General features: G+C 51.0%; 2 protein-coding genes across 2 annotated transcripts in view; one reads left to right on the top strand and one right to left on the bottom strand.

Annotated features, from left to right (window-relative positions):
- The window catches only part of LOC113214223 (flotillin-2), a 203,807-nt gene that overhangs the window by 154,112 nt on the left and 42,506 nt on the right, over nucleotides 1-7,189 (bottom strand). The window lies entirely within an intron of this gene.
- Nucleotides 1-7,189, top strand: part of LOC113214226 (uncharacterized) — a 41,582-nt gene that overhangs the window by 10,242 nt on the left and 24,151 nt on the right. Inside the window, exon 2 of the mRNA XM_026433534.2 lies at nucleotides 4,107-4,194. The gene's annotated coding sequence lies outside the window, so the exon portion shown is untranslated. The remainder of the gene's footprint in view (nucleotides 1-4,106; nucleotides 4,195-7,189) is intronic.

Raw genomic sequence — 7,189 nt, 5'->3', positions numbered from 1 at the left:
ACGGGGCGCCAGTGGTGGTGCCCGCCTTACACAACTATGTGGGAATCATGCTAATTGAGAGGGCAGACGCCACAAAACGGCGGAGGAGCCGGAGGAAAGGCAGAGGAGAAAGAAGGATGAAAAATATGCGTGTCGGGTGAGAGGCACGGCGGCCAGGGCGCACAGCGGCGGGCGTATCAGGGGAATGCCAGGTCAGAGCAGGAAAAAAAGGAGAGACACAGAAAAATAAAGGTAGAACTATAGAATCCCCTGCACCCTGCAATAAACCCAGACAATGCGTTGTATGGCGCTGTCGCAGAGCTCGCTAAAAAAAAGTTTGGAGCACCAGTGTCCCTCTTGTCGAGATCTCTTATGTGTTTAACACCTTTGACAAAATTAAGAGTCTCGTACTTGCGGAGTTTTTACTGGAATTCCTCAGTTCTATAGTATTCAAACACTCCACCTTAACACTTGCTTTTAGCTTGAAAGAAAGGGAGGATCGCCCACGTATCGTCGTATCGACAGTTTTAAAGATGAAACAAGGTTAATACGTGTTCCCAGAATTTAGTCTGATAAACTTAAACTAATCCCAAATTAACCCGAATGATCGCAAGATAAACATTGTCAAATTGGGAAAACAATTAGTAAATACCAAACACTCAAGCTTCCCAACCTCCTCCCCCTCCCCTCCCCCTCTCTCCCTCTCTCTGTCGCACGCATGATATAACGGTCGGCTGCATTGAACAAAGGCGGCGGCAGCCTCATGCCTCACTAACCTCGTCTTTCACCATTTGACCGGAATTAGCCCGGCTGTGCGGCTGACAAACAAAGGACCCTTCCGCGAACAGCTGCTGCCGAGCGGAAATTGAACGCTGGCAAAATTCTCAAGTACAACAATTTGCTGATAAAGTGTGATAATCCCATAATCCCTGTAGAAAAAGATGGTAATACGTTTGTTTATAATTTTAAAATGCGGGACGTTACGAATCAGCAGATGGCGAATGAATGTTAGGAACAAAAGGGTCTGGGCTGTCGTTTTGTGTTGGTTATTTTATCGGGTTCAGGTGGGTGGGCGGGCTTCGGGCTTGCCTACCGCCAGGTGCAGTACAAACATTATGTGCGCTGTTTGAAACGTTTTAACCATCAGCTAAAATGACGGCATGGATCACCGACCCTTTAGAGTGGTTTTGCGTATTGCTCTCTATCAACCAATGCAAAAGTTATTGGATGAAAATGTCGCATTTCAGCTAGCCGGCTTGATCTGCTGCATCGGTATCGCGACAGGTCAAAAGACCCATTTGCACCAACACAATGCAATGCACTTGCAGGAAGGAGGTTCCGCGCGAGCAGCTGTTCTGGTCGAACAGCGCGACGCGCGCGGAATGCATGCGAATCCCATTAGCACCTCCTCCCTCCGCGACCTCATGGCGGCGATATCCGAGTCACCGGAGCGACACAATCATTATACGTGCTCGGCGCGCGTGCCAAGGCGTCTGGTCACGCCACGCCCCGCCACGCCCCGCCACGCCCCGCCACGCCCCGCCACGCCCCGCCACGCCCCGCCACGCCGCCAGCCATGATCCGCCCATCCAAATGGAGGGTTACCTGTGTGGCAGAACGCCGCCCCATGCAACGGCACGGAACAAAATGTCAGCGGCGGCGAGGGCCAAACATGTGTGCCACACAGGCTGGCCGTCGTGCTGAAGAATCCAAAAGTACACCGCCTTTTACGAAACCGCGTCGGAGCGTAGCCAAGACGGCGTGCAGGCGAGTAGGTGAGAGAAGGGGCAAGCCAAGGCTCAGGCTCGTCTCTCTCTCTCGCTCTCTCTCTCTCTCTCTCTCTCTCTCTCTCTCTCTCTCTCTCTCTCTCTCTCTCTCTCTCTCTCTCTCTCTCTCTCTCTCTCTGACTCAGTCAGTCCGTTCAAACTCTCCTCCCCACTGAAAGCACCCGGCTAGGCCACTTGCCACTTAGAATGACACCACGTGGACTGGACAGTGCGGCAAATGACAGTAGGCCGAACCTAGTCGTAAAGAATAACCGACCGTTGGAGCAAGACTCTGTGCCAGAGTGGCAGCCGGACCGCCTCGCCCACCGGCTGTAGCCCGGCCGGCACCGAGCGGCGCTGGGGCCGGGGCTGGAGCTGGGATATTCAGATCATTGGATAGCCTGACGGTTTAACTGTAACATGAAAAATTTGCGGTTTAAAACGAACGTAAAAGAACAACCTATGTGAACTAACTGTGTAGTACACTTCTCCTTGTGTGTACTACAGGAAGTACACACTTGTAGGTGTATGCTTGCAAGTGCAAGTCGACTCTTCCTTGTGTGTACTAAGTACACTGTTTGGGTTTGCAGTGTTAATGTTTTGAGTTTTGATTATTTATTCTTGAGTAAACAACAACACACTGTAGCGTTTTTCTAACACGAACATAATTGTGCGTTTCCAAGTGAACAACAGTAATAATGATACATCAAAAGGGACAAAAGTCAAAATATGCACTAAAAAAAGTAGAATAGCAAATAGCAGGCAGCAAACCAAATTTCATAGTTGATTTTAAACGTGCGCCAGAATTGAAGGGCAAGAGATCGGATCAGCAATAAAAAGGTTTAGAAATTAAATTCCCCCATCTAGCTCTTTGGGTCTCCCCTGTACGGGTTTGGCACGCTCGTTAATCAGAGGCACAGGGCAATGAACAATGTAATAAAGGCAGCCGCTCTCTGGGGCAGAGGCACTCGTCGATTTGAATTTCCCGCCACATGTCTTGCTGCGTTGCGTCGACCCGCTCCACATCCGCGTTCGCTGCAGGTCCTCCCCCCACCAGGTCGCCTTCCTCCCTGCGCACCGTACCCCTCCTCTCAAGAGCCTTCCTCGTGTCACAATAATTTAATTGAAACGAAAAAGTCAGCGGATCGGTCACATTCCGCTAGTAGCGAAGCCATAGTGCACTGGACGAACTGGAAGTGTCTGTTTCTCTCTGTTGCACCAGCACGGCACAGAGAAGGTTGGATTACAATATCAACAACGCAAGACGATGTTCTCTCCAACAAATACAACAAATACCGTAATTTACATATAAAGATCTTGATTCTCTATGGAGAAGTGTCTCGCAACACTGGGAAGACAAGGGTAACATGTATCGCATGCCATGATGCCCCGAACTAATTCTTTGAAATATGAACTAATTTAATTCTTTGCGATACGAACGAACTCTTTGTAATACAAAGCTCGCAAATTCTTTGCAATCTGGCAAAGAATATATAGTTTAGAAGCACTTTACAGTGTGCCGCTATAATTTGCATCCTACGGTGTCAAAAGTGTCTTTCTTTCTTTGATGCGGTTTTTTCCCCCTAAACAACGGACACTCACTCCCCAGCCCGACCGCCAGACCAAACAACTAGATTAAACAGCGCCGCCTCCCCGCCACGAGCCCGCCTCTATGATGGTGAGATAGTTCACACCATAATTATTTCCTCACCACGCCGTGGTCGATACTGCAAACACGTCTCGTCTACGTTAATAAGAAATAGTAAAGCCGAGACAGGTTAAATATATCATTATAAAAAAAGCCGCATTAAACGTTGAGAAACTAAAAACTCAGAAAATTGAAAAGACAAGCTTGCAAACCTACGGAAAAAACAGTATGTAAATTTGAAATATATTTGTTATTTGTGATTTACATGGATGTTGTAAGTTTACGATACCGGACAATTTCAAAGAAAATCAAAGAACACGGGTCGCCGGGCGCGTTGTCCGACTCACAGTCCGCCGCCAACTTTCTTCTCCAAGGCCGCGGAGGTCCCGTCCCGTACCGTCCGCGTTGACAATGTGTGGCTGTGACACAACACAGCGGACACAGCGCGAGGGGCGGATGCACCGTCAGGACCGTCAAGCCTATGCCACGCGCCCCACCTTGTCATTCGGTGGACCCACGTGGCATACGGCACGAGCTCTTTCGGGGAAAAAAATAGACGGGAGCAGAACCGCGACAATACAACACTACAATAATAACATTTCAAATTTTCCGACCACGCTGTCGTATTATTCAGTTACGATTCCGGGCTAAAAAGTGATGCGAGGTAAAGCAAACGTTGAGTTGGGTCGATTACTAGTTTTATTTTGTTACAGAACTGATCGCGCTGACCCGACCCACCCTGGGGACACCGAAGATATCCACTACGAGCAACAGGACAGCGGACAACCACAAGGAAAAACAGTAAGAACCGGTCAAGTTGTCTGGCCGTGCTGCCACGGACGGCGGCGCTCACTTCCCTTAACTGACAGGCGCTAAGGGGACACTAGGCCGACCCGCACGTCACCGGTGTGCTGCGGTACGGCCTACCTCACCATTGGCAGGCGCTAAGGAGACACTGGGCCGACCCGCACGTCACCGGTGTGCTGCGGTACGGCCTACCTCACCATTGGCAGGCGCTAAGGAGACACTGGGCCGACCCGCACGACATCGGTGTACTGCGGTACTGCCTACCTCACCACTGGCAGGCGCTAAGGGGAATACTAGGCCGACCCGCACGTCACCGGTGTGCTGCGGTACGGCCTACCTCACCACTGACAGGCGCTAAAGGGGACACTGGGCCGACTCGCACGTCACCGGCGTGTGTTTGCGTGTGGCTGTAGGGTGCTGCTGCACTGCCGTGAGGGCCTTCCAGGCTCCGCCGTGCGTAAGAGACGGGTGGGCCTCTTCAGCACAGTCAGGATGATACTTTTAGTACCAGCACCGCCACTTTTTCTCTAAACCAGGCGGTTTTGAAAAGTAAAAGTGGTCAGCGGCCACAACAACAAAAAATAGAACGATAAACGACTGACGAACCATGAAAGGACCGGCCACGTCGGACGCCACGGCAGCCGCGCCTCAGCTGCGCCCAGCCGCCGCCGCGGTCCACGCGGAGCAGAGGTGGGGTGGGGCTTCCCGCCAAACTGCGCAACGCATCGATTGCGGAATTGCTGAGTCAGCGACGAGCCTCAATCTTAAGCGATCACCAGCAGCACACAACAGGTGGGGGGCATAACCTGTCCGGCAGCCGCGGAGCCTCGCCGGAGCAGCGCCACTAGGTCAGGCGGTCAGAGCGCCTCGCTGCGGGGCCTTGGCCGGCCGCGACCACAGCAAATGCCCGAGAACAATAACGTTTATGATGATAAAAACAGTCACGCGTCTCGATACTCTCGACCCGGACGCAACTGCCCCGCGGGAGGGAGGGGGGATATACCCCCCTCCCCTCTCCCCTCCAGCCAGAGTAGTCGCACCCGCGTGCGTGACATGGGAAATGCCGGCTGAACGGCCACCGACATGTCACCTGTTACCTGTTCTGAGGATACAAAGAAGTTTAATTTCTCTGCTCTTTCCTTTCACTGTTAAATTTCTACAAAGCAATGCTTTTCAATACTGCGAAGTGTTTAGGTCCTTTGTAACTACGAAGAATTTACTCTGCAATTACAAAGTGATGCTTTGTAAATGCGAGGCAATGCAATCGCAAAGCGTCACTACTTTGTACTTGCGCAAAGCATCACTTTGTAATTGCAACGTAAATGCTTCGTAGGTACAAAGGAACTAAATACTTCGCAGTTGTGCAAAGCATTGCTTTGCAGGAATCTAACATTCTTCGTTCCTTCTGCTTTACCAGCCTAAGCGATTTATAAACCAATAAAAAGGCAAACTTTATCCCACTCGTCCTGCACTGGAAATGCAAGTGTGTGAATGTCGCTCACCTGCAGGTGAGCGACATTCCATTCGTACACTTAGGGGGGTAAACGTGTGAAATTTCCAGGAAAAATTCACACCCTTACCCCCGTAAGTGTACGAATGGAATGTCGCTCACCTGCAGGTGAGCGACATTCACACACTTGCATTTCCAGTGTGTGCCCATTTTATGTTCTCTTCCTTTCTTTCTTCCCTTCCCCTACGCTCTCTCTCCCTCTTGCTCTGACCCGTCGCTTAAACCATCACGGCGGGAGACCTCAACGCGGGCGCTGCTCCTCTCTTGGAGTGGACCCGGTCGTGCCGTTGCGTGCAGTTGCGTGGCGGGGCGGGGCGGGGCAGGCCGACGATTACCTTCAAGTCCCTTTCGCCCTTTCGTCGTGTACACTGCCTTTTGAAAATGTCAAAGGCTTGCGTCGTTATTGCGAAAACGCGAGTCGGAAACTCGGCCGCCGAGTGTCCAGACTCGTTAGGCGATGGCAAAGCTGGAAACATCTGAACCAGGCAGCGGTGGAGCTGTGGAGTGTCCACTAACAGTCAGATCCATGTGTCAAACCCCCGTCCTAGACCAGCCTCGCTGGCTAAAGTTGTACTTTTAACTGTCTCTGCATATACATTTGTGGCATGTTACACAGGAAGAAATTGCGGGACGAACTTCACAGCGGCTACGTGTGTGGAACACGAAAAAAAAACACAAAACACAACATTTTAGCTGCTTAGCATCTAAATCACAGCTGTCCCGACGGTATACAGCATCATCGATAAGATAAGATAACCTGATATAACCTGTATACAATTATCATCTAGAAATACTAGTACCATACAGAAAACTATACGTAACGACGCTTGTCTATCACTAGTTCATAACGACGGGCTTAATTCAATTGAATTGTAAAATTCTAAGCCAGGCATCGAATTTTATTTCTAAAACACAAATAGGTAGACAACTGACGGTGTTTGCTAAAAGGTGCCAGAGCCGAGTTCAATTGCTTTTTCCGTAGACCTAGAATCAGAGCAGAACGTGCCAGCACAAAAGAACGCTCGTGACATAGCTGTTACGCATATATACTCTTTTACGACTGATAGCGACCGCAGCCAGACCATGTGCGGCAGGCGCATAGACGTGCATAGGTTTGAACTAAGTCACAGCCCAGAGGCGGGGAAGGTACCTGTCACACCGCCACCGCCCCTTACATCACCGCTGCTCCCAGTCAAGGTCCCGGTGAGGGGCCCGGCCCTTGCCGCTTGCCCCCCTCCGCCCCGCAACTGGCCAGCTAGCCGCGCGATAAATAACTGAGGTGTGTCTGTAAACGAGCTCATAACAGTCGCACGTTTTACGTTGTTGCGCAACTGGCGTATGTGTTCGTATGCGCTTGTGTCCGTGTGTGAGTGTGTCGGTGTGGGTGCCAGCTGAATTACCTCGGGTAATAATGTTGACGCCTGGGTAATACATCCGACAGGCGGCAGCCGGCCACTGCACCTAGCGGCTGAGCCCCCC

Source organism: Frankliniella occidentalis, unplaced genomic scaffold (assembly GCF_000697945.3).
Source record: "Frankliniella occidentalis isolate FOCC.00 unplaced genomic scaffold, Focc_3.1 Scaffold42, whole genome shotgun sequence".
NCBI lineage: Eukaryota > Metazoa > Arthropoda > Insecta > Thysanoptera > Thripidae > Frankliniella > Frankliniella occidentalis.
Note: the sequence above shows the minus strand (reverse complement) of the source record. Positions and strands in the feature narration are given on the sequence as shown.